The following is a 17,447-nucleotide window of genomic DNA, read 5'->3' on the forward strand; positions in this document are numbered from 1 at the left end:
TGATTTAATTACATTAATGTCCAAATCTGTTATTACCGAATTTATAGACAGAGTTAAACAAGAAAAATATTATGCCTTCATGCTCGCTAGTACCAGGGATTCGAGCCGTGTGGAACAAATGTCAATAATACTAAGATTTTGTAATTCCTCAACTGCAGAGATAGAGGAACATTTCGCTGGGTTTATTGCCGTCACTGAAACAACAGGAGAGTATTTAACAAATACCACGTTAAAGCAACTATAAAATAATGGCCTAGACATCCACACTGTCGAGGTCAGGGATATGAGAACGGTGCCAATATGGCTGGCGTTAGAACAAGAATACTTAATACTAATCCACGAGCTTTGTTCACGACGTGTGGATGCCATTGTTGGAATTTGCTTGAGCTAGATCCCTCTAACGCTTCTACAACAGCCAAAACATTTTTCGGCTACATCAATAAAGTTTATGTGCATTTCACAAAATCAAGCAAGCGTTGGGATCTAATTTAAATTAAACTGAAATTTACAAAGAAACCTCTCTCTGAAACACGATGGGAGAGTAGAATCGGAGCTGTAAAAGCGATATTTTTGCAATTTGATGACTTCATCGAAAGTGTGAGTGACCTGAAAAATAGAAGTGATGATTCCGAAACTCCTAGCGACTGTAAAGCAATCTTGAAGGAAATGTTAACTTTTGAGTTTATTGTTGCAATGCACGTGTGGTATGAGATTTTACTACGGCAATCGGTTCGAGTGAACTTGAAAGTCGCTACTGATACTTTACGTTCATTTCGTGACTGGATTCAAGAATTCCGTAACACAGGATTTGAAACAAGCGTTGCAGAAGCTCCATTGTTTGTATAAAAAGTTAGTTATGAAATTGAGTCTCAGTTTAAAATAAAATAAAAGCGCAGAAAAAACCGAATGTTCGATTATGAAGCAACTGATGAACCTATACAATCTGCTGAAATGCAACACAGAGTTAGCTTTTTTTAAAACAATGACAGACGCTATAATAGTCGACACTGAATGTCGGTTCAAAGCGCTCAACGAATATTTTGGGCGATTTGGTTTTATTTACGATATAAACTATTTGAAACCGTTATCCAAGGACGACCTTCGCAAACATTGTAATGATTTAGGTACAACACTTCGAGAAGGCGAAAACAGTGACATACAAGCCTTTCGAATTTTTTGAAGAACTTTTAAAATCCGACCCACAGGACTCAAAGGTGCAAAACAACTTATTCAGTACATATCAGAAAATAATTTTAAAGAAGAACATCCAAATCTTTACATAACAAGCAGAATAATGCTCACAGATCCGGTCAGTAAAGCTTCTCCTGAGAGAAGTTTCTCCAAGTTAAAATTGATTGAGACATACTTAAGAAGCACGATATGGCCAAGAAAGACTATCTGAGTTGGCAGTACTATCAACTGAAGTAATCTTAAAAAAAATTCAGTGAGGCGAAAATCCAGAAGTTTCATATTTGTTTAATGCAATTTTTGTCATTGCAATAATCATTGTATGTTATAATAATAAAATTTGTGTATAATTATTATTAGTGTATAATTTAGCTCATTTAACATTTTTTTCTGACTGGAAAGTGAAAACGGCCTCGCAAAGTTGATTCGTCGCTGACGTTCAGTTTTCGCATAGCGCGGCTGCTGAATTTTTTGATGAGCAAACCTGTTTATAGAATAAGCTGCGAACATTAAAAAAAAAAAATAAAAACAAACAAAAAAAAAACAAAAAAAACAGGCTGCTTTTAGTTGCGGTTTCTATTTCGAAGGCCACTGATTATTAGTGAGATTGTGCAAATAGAGCAAACTAAATAGTAAAAGAAATCAGTAAGCACTATCATTTGTACCAAAAACTGTCAGTTAGACACATGCACTTGTAGTTTAATATAAACTTTGTGACGGTATTTGTGACTGCAGGCTACGAAAAAATGCATAGTTATTTTTCAAAGAGCTCACGTCATATAGCTAGTGAACTAGATTTGGAAAGCAGGACAAACGTATACCAGATTAGCAGTCAAACAAAGAAATTTAGCAACACGTCCAATGAAGCAAATTTTTGTAGCTTTCCTTAAGTTTGCTACGACTTTCATCGCACTAGACCAGGTAGCGGATTTGTGGTGCTCGTTGAGGTAAGTGACCGCAAGTAGCGATTGTAAATGAGCGACGCCAAATTGTGGCAGTCTGATGCCGGAGATAGCTGTAAATGCCTCACAAAACTAAAACATACGAAGAATAATGTTTCAGTCACGTCACTGACGTGTGTTTTACGTCATGTGTGTTTGAGACCGAGAGTAACTATTGTGCTGATTCCGACACCGCTGCATTTTGATATACAGTGCGGTATTCGTATCATGTGTCTAGGATAAATAAGCCAGATTTGTCGATTTGAGGCAGCACCCTATAGTTATCGCGACGAGTCCTACATCGGCTGCTTCCTTCCATATCAAATAAAATTGACATCTTCGAAGAAAGAGACAGGTTCTTTGTAGATTAATGTTATTTCGTTATTTCCACATACTTACGCAGTTTACTTCAAGTACTACTATCATTTCCTGCTTTCCTGTTCTATCAGTGAATTATGTGCGGGAGGTGCGATATCCATAAGATTGCATATGATATCGAAAAACTCATCATCGTCATTTGTTGTTATTGTTATGGGGGTAGGTAATACGTTGCTTGAGTCCTCGTGTTACACGCTCTTGGAATTTCAATAGTAAACTTCTCTTGTGAAGTCTGCTCCTAGAGATTGTCTCTGTAGCGGTCTCGTATTTCCTGAAAAATCCGTAACGAAATGCTTCACCCTTCTTAGGATCCTGTCCCTCTATGAATCATATCTGTTCAGAATCACCGAGTGAAAAGAGAAAAAGAATTGCAGTAGGAGGGTTTTGTGACGTACTTCCTTCAGAATGAGCAACATTTTTGTAGGCCCAGTTTGTAGGCCCTCGTAGAAAATCAGTTTTATATGGTGTCTCTCCGTTAATGCAACTTTCAGCAAACCATTTACGTTGTGACGGATTTATTGCTTTGTCTAGTTTGTAGAATAAATTTACAACAACTGAATTTGTTAACTGCAAATAATTCACTTAAATCTGGCAATTTTAATTAACTATGCTAATTAGAGTAATTCATCTGGGATCAACAAAAATAAATGGGCAGTTGCACCAGCTTGAGGAATGTAATTAAAATATATCATCATAACACTTACTTCCACTCAAATAATTAACTGAGAGGTGACGGAGCATTATTTTCTTAATTACTTATCAACCAGTGTAAACTATACAATTGGTAATTCCCTGTGGATTAAAACTGTGTGTTGGGCAGGAACCTGAATCAGAAAGAACTCGGAAATTGGCTTTTTGCTTATAATGCTCTTACTGATTGAGCTATCCGACTCGACTCACAGCCCATCCTGGATGATCTAGTTCTGACAACATACGGTTTTAATCTGACAGAAAGTACGAAATAGGATACACTCCTTGCACCTACTGAAAGTACCTTTCTCAAACACATGTAAGATTTCAGACATACACAGTAATAGCAATGTTAATAATAATAATGGTAAGAAGAAGACAAAGAAGAAGAAGAAGAAGAAGAAAAAGAAGGCGAAACAGGGAATGTTAACATAAACTCTATTTCTGAATTTTGATCACCAGTTTGACTGATTATCTCGAAAGAAAAGTAAACAATGTGTATACGCAGTTACCATTAATCATGGGGTAATTCTGTCCTATCTGAAATCAGTGCAAGACTATAAAACAGTACACAATTAAACTTTTAGCTTTTGTTCGGTTCAGTTTGTAATTATATTGCCTGCAGTTGTATTATTCACTAGAATTTCATGCATAATCTATGAATGGCAGCTTTGATAATTATTTTTCACGTAATTTTTTTAATTTCATGGCACTGTTCTTGGATGTTTGCATCATGATCAATAAGCTGCAATATCGTAATGTTGCACTGAAAAATATCTGGCTGTCTTGTACAGTAAGTGTAATTTAAATTCTGAGTAAATAATAGTTACTGATAAAAATAGTGATGTAATTAATACGGGGTTCCAAATTCAGGTCATAATGTACGTACAATTTTTTTTTAACTCGAACTGTGCCTTTTTTTCGCGACATTCTTCGATTCATCCGCAGAGTCAAGCAGCTTGGTCGTACATTTCAGTATTAAATGTCATTTGATTTCGTTTCTGTTAACCAAGAGCATATTTTAGCTGTATCTTGACAGTGTGAAGTGGGTTATCTTACGTTATCATTACTGAGCATAAGATAACTTGTTCTAATTTCTACTGTTACGTTATCATCCACTATTTGTCGAAATCGGGTATCGATCTTAATCCCTACAAATTCTTTCTTAAAAAAATTAAATGTTCCGCTTTTGTCCATTGCGAGTCGCAATGGAGCTGAGACCATGCAACATAAAACAATACAGGAGACATACGCCGTCACGAAATGTGATTTTGTTAAAAAATGGAAGCAAAACTTCAGGTGCTCAGCATCACTATATTTTCGTTATTTGTATATAGTTCCCACTCCCTTGCTTTAACGTGACCAAATAAACCCCATGAAATGTGCAAAATCTGTTTTACAATGTAAGTTTGCCATACTTAAGGCTATGCAGCAGACAATAGAAGAGACGAGAGAGAATTTTTTTTTTTTTAATATGATGATATGATAACGTTAAGCACCTGTAAAACTACTTGTGCTTTTGACATGCTTCCTCCACTGTTTCGTACAGAGTTGCACGTATGACTTGAATGAGGAGACTGTTCCGTGACCTGCGGGAAGGAGGCTGGGAGTAGTTTGTTGTCAATAGAGTAACAGCCTCAGCACAATGAGTCAGTAGGAGAGCTCAGTGTCTTCTAATGTGCACTAGGCTTTCGTTTTATTTGAGTAAACAAACATTCCAATCTCTGTCCGCCCCTTGTAGCTGAATGGTCAGCACGACAGAATGTCATACCTAACGGCCCGGGTTCGATTCCCGGCTGCATCGGAGATTTTCTCCGTTCAGGGACTGGGTGTTGTGTTGTCCTTATCATCGTCATTTCAGCCCCATCGACAAGCAAGTCGCCGAAATGGCGTCAATTCGAAACACTTGCACCAGGCGAACGGTCTACCCGACGGGAGGCCCTACCCACACGCGATTTACATTTCCATTCTAAGTTAACCAAATCAACAGTTGTTATTGTGGAGTGGAAACGCGAACGAATGACCTCATGTACTGACGGACAGGCACTTTCGAGCAGAGGAAGGTTGTAAAAAACAACGTGGAATCAGTGGACGGAATTCGTGAGATCCAAAGTGGAATTAGCAGTCCAACTACTACAACGACTGTGGGTAGGGACTTAAAATGAATGTGGTACAATGGTCAAGCAACTCCTCACAGGTCACATACTTCTTTCGCCAATCCCAAGCGATGCTTGAGGTGGTATAAAAAACGACGCCACTGGAGCGTGGATGACTGGATACCAATGATTTCGGGTTCTGAATCATGCTATATCCTGTGGCAATCCGATGGAAGAGTATGGTTTTGGTGAAAGCCTGGAAAACCTTACCTGCCGTCATGTGTAATGCCAATAATGAAATAAGAGAGAGGTGGAATTACGGACTGGGGGTGTTATTCGTCGTTACGGTATGGTCCTTTCATTATGCTTAAGAAAATATGAAATGCAGGAGGATACGAGGACATTTTACAGCATTGTGTACTGCGCACAGACGAAGATTCTCTGCATCAGCATGACAGTGCACATTGTCATAAAACAGCATATGTTGGACAGTGGTTTGGTGACAATAACATTTGTGAAGTGAAATGGACTGGGCTGCTCAGCGTCAGACCTCAACCCAGTGGAATACCTTTTTGATGACTTACACGGTGTGATCAAAAGTATCCGGACACCCCCAAGAACATGCGTTTTTCACATTAGGTCCACTTTGCTGCCACCTACTGCCCTGATCTCCATATCAACTACCTCAGTAGTCCTTAGACATCGTGAGAGAACTGAGTGGGGCGCTCCGAGGAACTCACGGACATCGAACGTGGTCAGGTGAAAGGGTGTCACTTGTGTCATACGTCTGTATGCGCGATTTCCATATTCTTAAACATCCCTAGGTCTACAGTTTCCGATGTGATAAAGAACTGGGAACGTAAAGGGACATGTACAGCACAAAAGCGTACAGGCCGACCTCGTCTGTTGACTGACAGAGACCGCTGCGGTTGAAGATGGTCGTAATGTGTAATAGCCAGACATCTATCCGGACACAGAATTCCAACCTGCATCAGCATCCACTGCAAGTACTGTGACAGTTAGGCGGGAAGTGAGAAAACTCGGCTTTCATCGTCGAGCGGCTGCTCATAAGCTACACATCACGACGGTGAATGCCAAACGACACCTCGCTTAGTGTAAGGAGCGTAAACATTGGACGCTTGAGCAGTGGAAAAACGTTGTGTGGAGTGATGAATCACGGTACACAATATGGGAGGGTGTGGGTATGGCGAATTCCTGGTGAACGCCATCTGCCAGAGTACGTAGTTACAACAGTAAAATTTGGATGCGGCGGTGTTATGGTGTGGTCGTGTTTTGCGTGCCACTATCACAGCACACGTCTACATTGATGTTTTAAGCACCTTCTTGCTTCCCACTGTTGAAGAGCAATTCGGAGATGGCGATTGCATCTTTTGAACACGATCGAGCACCTGTTCATAATGCACGGCCTGCGATGGAGTGGTTAGACGACAATAACATCCCTGTAATGGACTGGCCTGCACAGTATCCTGACCTGAATCCTATAGAACACGGGATATTTTGGAACGCCGACTTCGTGCCAGGCCTCACCGACTGACATCGATACTTCTCCTCAGTGCAGCGCTCCGTGAAGAATAGGCTGCAATTCCCCAAGAAACCTTCGAGCACCTGACTGAGTGTATGCCTGTGAGAGTGGAAGCTGTCATCAAGGCTAAGGGTGGGCCAACAGCTTACTGAACTCCAGCATTACCTATGGAGGGCGCCACGAACTGGTAAGTCATTTACTGCCAGGTGTCAGAACACTTTTGATCACATAGTGTATAACGTCCACTTCGGTCCAGACCCCTACGTCCAAGATCACTACCGTTTGTGGTTCCGGCTCTTGATGAAGAATGGCCTGCCATTACTTCAAAGACACCTCACTGAAACTGTTCACCAGAAATGGTAAAGGTGCCATTAAAGTCCAGTAACATGTGTTCGGGTACTTTTGATCAGATGGTGTAGTCGTGAGAAACAGTCACTCTATGAGTAATAAATATTGCTTTTCCTCCGCTCAGCAAATTTCTTAATTTCCGTGGAGATGCTGACGTTTCGTATTTCATCTACATGTTGGCTTGTTTGCCCTGCTGCCCCAGCACTTCCACTGTCAGCATACGACACAAGACTCAGCCCCCTTCTGCTAATAGCCTAAGAGACATTGCAAATTCACTTACTGGTCATGATTATTGTGTATACAAGTTCCTGGCTGGCATCTTTGTTAAACTGGACATTTTCATCCTCCAGGACAAGATTGCCGCAGCTGAATTTCGTAATTGGTGACTGTGCAGAAATAATACATCTACATCTACATTTATACTCCGCAAACCACCCAACGGTGTGTGGCGGAGGGCACTTTACGTGCCACTGTCATTACCTCCCTTTTCTGTTCCAGTCGCGTATGGTTCGCGGGAAGAACGACTGTCTGAAAGCCTCCGTGCACGCTCGAATCTCTCTAATTTTACATTAGTGATCTCCTCGGGAGGTATAAGTAGGGGGAAGCAATATATTCTATACCTCATCCAGAAACGCACCCTCTCGAAACCTGGCGAGCAAGCTACACCGCGATGCAGAGCGCCTCTCTTGCAGAGTCTGCCACCTGAGTTTGCTAAACATCTCCGTAACGCTATCACGGTTACCAAATAACCCTGTGACGAAACGCGCCGCTCTTCTTTGGATCTTATCTCCTCCGTCAACCCGATCTGGTACGGATCCCACTCTGATGAGCAATACTCAAGTGTAGGTCGAACGAGTGTTTTGTAAGCCACCTCCTTTGTTGATGGACTACATTTTCTAAGCACTCTCCCAATGAATCTCAACCTGGTACCCGCCTTACCAACAATTAATTTTATACGATCATTCCACTTCAAATCGTTCCGCACGCATACTCCCAGATATTTTACAGAAGTAACTGCTACCAGTGTTTGTTCCGCTATCATATAATCATACAATAAAGGATCCTTCTTTCTATGTATTCGCAATACATTACATTTGTCTATGTTAAGGGTCAGTTGCCACTCCCTGCACCAAGTGCCTATCCGCTCCAGATCTTCCTGCATTTCGCTACAATTTTCTAATGCTGCAACTTCTCTGTGTACTACAGCATCATCCACGAAAAGCCGCATGGAACTTCCGACACTATCTACTAGGTTTTTTTATATATATTGTGAAAAGCAATGGTCCCGTAACACTCCCCTGTGGCACGCCAGAGGTTACTTTAACGTCTGTAGACGTCTCTCCATTGATAACAACATGCTGTGTTCTGTTTGCTAAAAACTCTTCATTCCAGCCACACAGCTGGTCTGATATTCCGTAAGCTCTTACTTTGTTTATCAGGCGACAGTGCGGAACTGTATCGAACGCCTTCCGGAAGTCAAGGAAAGTAGCATCTACCTGGGAGCCTGTATCTAATATTTTCTGCGTCTCATGAACAAATAAAGCGAGTTGGGTCTCACACGATCGCTGTTTCCGGAATCCATGTAGATTCCTACAGAGTAGATTCTGGGTTTCCAAAAACGACATGATACTCGAGCAAAAAACATGTTCTAAAATTCTACAACAGATCGACGCCAGAGATATAGGTCAATAGTTTTACGCATCTATTCGACGACCCTTCTTTAAGACTGGGACTACCTGTGCTCTTTTCCAATCATTTGGAACCTTCCGTTCCTCTAGAGACTTGCGGTACAGGGCTGTTAGAAGGGGGGCAAGTTCTTTCGCGTACTCTGTGTAGAATCGAATTGGTATCCCGTCAGGTCCAGTGGACTTTCCTCTGTTGAGTGATTCCAGTTGCTTTTCTATTCCGTGGACACTTGTTTCGATGTCAGCCATTTCTTCGTTTGTGCCAGGATTTAGAGAAGGAACTGCAGTGCGGTCTTCCTCTGTGAAACAACTTTGGAAAAAGGTGTTTAGTATTTCAGCTTTATGCGTGTCATCCTCTGTTTCAATGCGATCATCATCCCGGAATGTCTGGATATGCTGTTTCGAGCCACTTACTGATTTAACGTAAGACCAGAACTTCCTAGGATTTTCTGTCAAGTCGGTACATAGAATTTTACTTTCGAATTCACTGAACGCTTCACGCATAGCCCTCCTTACGCTACCTTTGACATCGTTTAGCTTCTGTTTGTCTGAGAGGTTTTGGCTGCGTTTAAACTTGGAGTGAAGCTCTCTTTGCTTTCGCAGTAGTTTCCTAACTTTGTTGTTGAACCATGGTGGGTTTTTCCCGTCCCTCACAGTTTTACTCGGCACGTGCCTGTTTAAAACGCGTTTTACGATTGCCTTGAACTTTTTCCATAAATACTCAACATTGTCAGTGTCGGAACAGAAATTTACGTTTTGATCTGTTAGGTAGTCTGAAATCTGCCTTCTATTACTCTTGTTAAACAGATAAACCTTCCTCCCATTTTTCATATTCCTATTAACTTATATTCAGGGATGCTGCAACGGCCTTATGATCACTGATTTCCTGTTCTGCACTTACAGAGTCGAAAAGTTCGGGTCTGTTTGTTATCGGTAGGTCCAAGATGTTATCTCCACGAGTCAGTTCTCTGTTTAATTGCTCGAGGTAATTTTCGGATAGTGCACTCAGTATAATGTCACTCGATGCTCTGTCCCTACCACCCGTCCTAAACATCTGAGTGTCCCAGTCTATATCTGGCAAATTGAAATCTCCACCTAAGACTATAACATGCTGAGAAAATTTATGTGAAATGTATTCCAAATTTTCTCTCAGTTGTTCTGCCACTAATGCTGCTGAGTCGGGAGGTCGGTAAAAGGAGCCAATTATTAACCTAGCTCGGTTGTTGAGTGTAACCTCCACCCATAATAATTCACAGGAACTATCCACTTCTACTTCACTACAGGATAAACTACTACTAACAGCGACAAACACGCCACCACCGGTTGCATGCAATCTACCCTTTCTAAACACCGTCTGTGCCTTTGTAAAAATGTCGGCAGAATTTATCTCTGGCTTCAGCCAGCTTTCTGTACCTTTCTGTACCTGTACGATTTCAGCTTCGGTGCTTTCTATCAGCGCTTGAAGTTCCGGTACTTTACCAATGCAGCTTCGACAGTTTACAAGTACAATACCGATTGCTGCTTGGTCCCCGCATGTCCTGAGTTTGCCCCGCACCCGTTGAGGCTGTTGTCCTTTCTGTACTTGTCCGAGGCCATCTAACCTAAAAAAACCGCCCAGTCCACGCCACACAACCCCTGCTTCCCATGTAGCCGTTTGCTGCTGTATTGGACTCCTGACCTATCCAGCGTAACCCGAAACCCCACCACCCTAAGGCGCAAGTCGAGGAATCTGCAGCCCACACGGTCGCAGAACCGTCTAAGCCTCTGATTCAGACCCTCCACTCGGCTCTGTACCAAAGGTCCGCAGTCAGTCCTGTCGACGATGCTGCAGATGGTGAGCTCTGCTTTCATCCCGCTAGCGAGACTGTCAGTCTTCACCACATCAGATAGCCGCCGGAAGCCAGAGAGGATTTCCTCCGATTCATAGCGACACACATCATTGGTGCCGACATGAGCGACCACCTGCAGATGGGTGCACCCTGTACCCTTCATGGCATCCGGAAGGACCCTTTCCACATCTGGAATGACTCCCCCCGGTATGCACACGGAGTGCACATTGGTTTTCTTCCCCTCTCTTGCTGCCATATCTCTAAGGGGCCCCATTAAGCGCCTGACGTTGGAGCTCCCAACTACCAGTAAGCCCACCCTCTGCAACGACCCAGATCTTGCAGACTGAGGGGCAACCTCTGGAACAGGACAAGCAGCAATGTCTGGCCGAAGATCAGTATCAGCCTGAGACAGAGCCTGAAACAGGTTTGTCAAACAAACTGGAGAGGCCTTTCGTTCAGCCCTCCGGAATGTCTTTCACCCCCTGCCACACCTCGAGACGACCTCCCACTCTACCACAGGTGAGGGATCAGCCTCAATGTGGGCAGTATCCCGGGCAGCCACAGCCGTAGTCCGATCGGGGGATGCGTGGGACGAGCTGGCCGTCCCCGACAAACCCCCATCCGGACCCCCACAGTGATGCCCATTGGCAACAGCCTCAAGCTGTGTGACCGAAGCCAACACTGCCTGAAGCTGGGAGCGAAGGGATGCCAACTCAGCCTGCATCCGAACACAGCAGTTGCAGTCCCTATCCATGCTAAAAACTGTTGTGCAAAGAACGTCTGAACTAATCTACAGAGAGCACAAACAAATCGACACAAAATTTAAACGGTTATTAAAATACAAGATTGCCTAGTAAATGCAGTAATGCTGCTACTTACGCACTGCTGACACACTGCTCGGCGGCGGAAGAAGACTACGCGATTTTACACTATTCAGGTACTAAAACGCGATGCTACAACTCTCAAATACTATAATACGCCCGAACTTTATGAATTAAACAATGCAAGTACCAAAAACACGCAAAGAAATTAAGAATTAAACTATGTAACAAATAAGTGAGCTAGGAGTATACGACTTTCTGCTGTAGCTGCTTATCCAACGGCGGCAGGGAACACACTGGCTGTGACCAACCGACACTGGCCGTTCTAAACAAAAACAGAAGACAGACGACTATGCGAATTTACACTATTCAGCTACTAAAACGCGATGCTACAACTCTCAAATACTATAATACGCCCGAAATTTATGAATTAAACAATGCAAGTACCAAAAACACGCAAAGAAATTAAGAATTAAACTATGTAACAAATAAGTGAGCTAGGAATATACGACTTTCTGCTGGCAGCTGCTTATCCACCCCAGTTGGTTTTCTTTCACTTATACACTTATTCTCGTGATGAACGTCAAACTGTCGATGCCACCTTCTTAGCAGACGTATGATAAGCATCTGGGGACAAGTCTTCAGAGCACTATTTTATCTTGCGGGACCTCGTACACACAATCATTATGTACAATACGTTATTTTTTCCTGTGTTACCGAAGGTGATGGTCGGTAATTAATTGTAGTTCTTCTTAGCCAGTAGCACAAGTTGTCATAAATTTAAAATGCTCATTTCCTAGGTACGGTGACGTCCTCGCGACGGGGAATTGTTTTACTGAAATCATAGCACTCATTTTTGTTATCCTGTTACACATGTTTTTCAGAATTAATATGGGCGCTAATCATGAACGGTACGTTGATGGTTTAGTGATTCTTTAGCCATACAATAAACAGTAACTAGTGAATTTAGTTAAGAAAGTAAGGGAATTAGGCATAAGTTTCCGAAGTTTCTTCTTTGGCGAGTTGTGCAATGATGTTTATCTTCTCTCGGCTACTGCTACCGTTCATCTGAATCACAACTAATGTAAGAAAGTGGGATTGTGTCTTGTGAGGATATCACCAATACATGCAAACTGGGAGCTTACGGTGTTCAACGTTGACTCCTGACTCAGTCTAGGAGGAGGTTCATTGAGTCCATAAGTGGCTGAACGACAGCAAACCAAAGCTAGGATGGTTTGCTTTAGAAGATGGGTTATGATAGGGCGAGATGTTATTGCCTTCAGTTACAGGACACCCACTGTGTTGGCGAAATCCTGCATCTGGATGCCATATTTGCCCCCCCCCCCTCTCCCAGGACTATATTCAACCAACATAGACATTATGCAAGTGCGATACGAAGGCACTATTCCCGAATGGTGTGACAGCATCTCATCGCCTGCGACCTCTCATATATGTCCAATAGCGAATCTGACGGAGGAAACCGGAAGCGTCCTACCAAGCGCCATGTGACTTCCACTTGTTCAAATATCTAAATATATTTGTGGTTGAGAAGGATGTTCGGTCTAATAAAGAGATTCTGACAGTAATGTACGGGCCGCGCGGGATTAGCCGAGCGGTCTCAGGCGCTGCAAGCATGGAATGTGCGGCTGGTCCCGGTGGAGATTCGAGTCCTCCCTCGGGCATGGGTGTGTGTTTGTCCTTAGGATAATTTAGGTTAAGTAGTGTGTACGCTTAGGGACTCATGACCTTAGCAGTTAAGTCCCATAAGATTTCACACACATTTGAACGTTTGAGTAATATACGGGGAATTTTTTAAATGGTTCAAATGGCTCTGAGCACTATGGGACTTAACTACTGAGGTCATCAGTCCCCTAGAACTTAGAACTACTTAAACCTAACTAACCTAAGGACATCACACACATCCATGCCCGAGGCAGGATTCGAACCTGCGACCGTAACCGTCGCGCAGTTCCAGACTGTAGCGCCCAGAACCGCTTGGCCACCCCAGCCGGCGGGAATTTTTTAGATGTCCCAGAAACGTACTTCAGAGATGAGGTCTACAGTAAACACTTAATGCGGAAAAGTACATAGATTTAAGTCGGGACTAGATTAAAAAAATGTAAGTGCATTTTTACCTTAGCCGTGTGACACTAATTACTGCGGAACATATACTATAACTAAGTTGAATTTCATCATTAAATACAGTCCTTATTGCAATCAAATTAGTCTCAATGAAGATGAAATGTCCTATATTTATTTACAATGCTCTAAAAATTCTTTACATTAGTGTTACCGTTCTGAGCACAAGTTAAGATAGAGGTCTGAATACAAGCGCGGAATTCTTGCTGTCCACGTGTCTGTGCACAGATGCAGAACGCACAACGATGAACTGCTGTTTGCATAGTTTTAAAACACAATGGAGATACGACGCCAACGATGGACGTCACACTACAATTGTTCAGCTTTCGTTGGCGTTGTGATAACAGAGATAGGTCAAAGCTGGGATTTCATACAATTGCAATGTACTGTATTTATGTACGGCATGACACAAGCAAGCAAAGTACTTTCACAATAAACAGATTTATATCTGCAGATCCAAAAAGCAACTGCTCACAACTACATTAAACGCGATAAGTGCACACTATGTACGTCATATCTTTTTACGTAATCGTACCGCTGTCAAGTAGGCGTTTTGTAATTGTGGTATACGTGCGTCTCACTTCTTCTCGAACTTTTCATAGCACGCCAGTCTCTCTGTTTCGGGTGGTTTTGTAATATGAATGACATTACTCATAGATTATCTCGACTATGAAGAGGAATTGGTCAGTTCTATCTCTCTTATCTCGGTATATGATACTCACAGTAAATTTATGACACAATTTAACGGAAATGACTTTTGTAATCTAGGAACCTAAATCGTTTTCACACTTTTCACACAGAGAGCTGTTACATAAAATAACACAAGTTTTATTACCAAATACTTTTCAATTGTAATTATAATTTTAAATCATTGTCATTATTCGTATTTGTATTGCTTGTCCAGGAAACATCTAACGAGTGTAGTAAATTGTATTAGACTCTTTAGATGTAAAGATTAATGTATTCAAATATCTCTCAGCTGTAAGCTATCGTATCCTGGTTGATGAGTTTTATGTGTCAGGTATCGAGTATCATGAGTAGTAATGTTTCATTGACTTATGGAGGTAGTACGACAGAAGTTGCTGTGTTATAGCATAAAATATTGCGAACTGTCTGTAATGAAACTGTCATGTTAGAGAGTAGAAACCAAGTTGTGAAATTATACCGAAATACAACATGAAGAAAATAAAAGGAAGAATAAAAACTCGTCACGGAACAGGCTCCTTATCTGTCAAGAACCGATCGCGTCATGCCTACTAGACAACGATTGTTGAACGAGCCGTAATTCCGACGAAGATTTACAAGAGCCAAATGAGTGTATTTTTAGTTTTTAATTGTCATTACGAACTTTCTTCTCATTTAGAATGGATACACACATTTAGTGATAACAATCTTCAAATTGTGCACGAGAACAATCGATGATTTTCATTAGTAACAGAGAAGAGGTTCGTGATAGCTACCTTTTCTATATTATGGAGAAGTATTAAGAATTATAATCCCTTTTTATTTGAGCACCGTTTTTATACTGCTGCTATAGAAACTGCTCGCAACTATGCTTAATACGTAGGCAAAACACTTTTCTACTCCAATGTCTGTTCTGATGTAGACCAAAACACAAGTCATATTAGCCTTGTTTCTTTTAGACATCTATGAAAAAGCTCCCGTGGTCAAGACGACATATAGCTGTGACACAATGTCAGTATGTGTCAAACACAAAACTCAGTGCTGGGAGATATTTTCATCGCCGAATTTGGCGAGTCGATTCATCATAAAGTCCTTTAAGATGAATTACGTCTTGCCTAACGAAGCTGACGTGATAAGTTTGCTCTGCTACAACAGAACGGTGTTTGCTCAGCACGGAAGGCTTACGTCACGTCTTTGAGCAGCCGCCACGTTCAGGAACGTGTTTGTTCACTGCGAAGGTGCGCCGTCTATTTACTTCCATACTCCGCAAGGCACCCTACACTGCTTGGCGAAGGGTTTCTCCGTACCGCTATAATCCTGCCCATCTCCTCCCGCCCCCCCCCCCCCCCCTTTCCCGAAAAATAAATAAAATCTCTCCTCACAGTTTTCCTGTTCCATTCGGGAGAAGAACGACAGCCGGTGCGTCTCTGATTTTCCCGTCATGGTTGTTTGACGAGATGTATGCGACAGGAAGCAGCATTTTGCCCACATTTTCTTCGAAAAAGTTCTCGAAATTTTGTCAACAACGCCCTTTTGCAACCGCAACGCTCTTTTCGGTACTATCACTGCAGTATGAGCTTAAAACGCAGGTGCTTACTAGAGAAATCGACACGAAATCCGTTGCTATTCTTCTGATCTTCTCCGTGTCAATTATTAAACCCATCTGGTTCAGTTATGTACCACAGATTTAGCACCACGTAATTAATTTCAGATTATGATGACCATTTTCAAGACCTGATTACAAATAATTTCCCAGTCACATGGAGTCAACATTTGTAAATGAGATACAGTCACAAAGTAGTACGCCAAAATAACTTCGTTCTTATATGTAAAAAACCAATTACCACACACAAATTATTTGTTGTACAGAGTCCCAAAAGTTTGAATATGGTACTTAAATCTCTATATAAGACGGGAAATATCCTGTTTGACTGACTTATCATTTAGCGTAAACCACTAAGGATAGAAATTTGAAATTTTGAGAGGGTGCTGATCTTATACAGTAAGCATCGTTAAAGAAGGCATTTTTCGAAATGCCACCACTAAGGAGATGACTTTTTTTGAAAATAGGTCGCCACTAAGGTATTCTTGAAGCTAAAATTACGAAAATTGATATTTGGTTTCTCGAACACAAAAAATATGAGTTTCAGTGTTTTTGGAAATTCAATCCATAAGGGGATGAAAAAGGGGGTCAATTACGGGACAAAATATTTTTCTCAGAATATATCGCTGTTAAGACAATTTTGAAGCTAGACCCACTAAAATATGTATTTGGTTTCTCGGTCAGAAATACAAAAAAAGACATGTTTCAGTAGTTTTGGAAATTCAGCTACAGAGGATGTAAAATAGTGGCTAATAATTTTTCTTAAATAAATCATTATTACAGAACTACTAAAGCAGCTTCAAAGCTACATCTACGAAAATTGGTATTTGACTTCTCGGACTGAAAGTAGAAAATATGTGTTTCAGTGTTTTTGAAATTCAGGGGGAGCGATGGCGATGGGGAAGGGCATCTGGCCACCCTCTGCCAGTAAGGTTGCCAAATCCAATAAATTGCGTGGTGACACGGGATAAGGGCAGAAAAAAGAAGAAGAAGACTGTACCGTATTTACATATGTTGGTTCTAAGCGACTGCAAAATTGTTCTTAATCACGTCTTGAAGATGATGATCGACTTGCTGTACGATTTGTTGTAACTAGAATAAATGTAAAAGAACCTTCCCTGAATCACTGTGGATTTTGCTCCGATTATGTCGCTACTAGTGTACCTGGTGAGATTCCCAGAAAGGAATGTATTACTTAAAAACAAATGTAATAAGGATTTCGTAAGCTACGGCACGTCACTCATGAGTGATCCGCACGTTCTTGGCTTAACAATTGTCAGCCCCCACCGGAAAGCTACTTCATGTAATTTTCTTTCATTAAGGACATTTTGAGCAAAATCTCCTCTAGTTAATCTGTCATATGCTTTTCCTACTAGTTTCATGTGGTCGATCCGCTTTAATTTGTTTCGTACGCAGTCACGAGTAAAAGAGAGTTATTCATGTTCATAGCGAGTGATGGCCAGTCGTTTAGTCGAACGATGCGGGGAGTATCCGTCACTATA

General features: G+C 41.7%; 1 protein-coding gene across 1 annotated transcript in view; it reads right to left on the reverse strand.

Moving 5' to 3' along the window:
- The window catches only part of LOC126198736 (calcium/calmodulin-dependent protein kinase type IV-like), a 610,244-nt gene that overhangs the window by 463,272 nt on the left and 129,525 nt on the right, over nt 1–17,447 (reverse strand). The window lies entirely within an intron of this gene.

Source organism: Schistocerca nitens, chromosome 8 (genome assembly GCF_023898315.1).
Source record: "Schistocerca nitens isolate TAMUIC-IGC-003100 chromosome 8, iqSchNite1.1, whole genome shotgun sequence".
In the NCBI taxonomy this organism is placed as follows: domain Eukaryota; kingdom Metazoa; phylum Arthropoda; class Insecta; order Orthoptera; family Acrididae; genus Schistocerca; species Schistocerca nitens.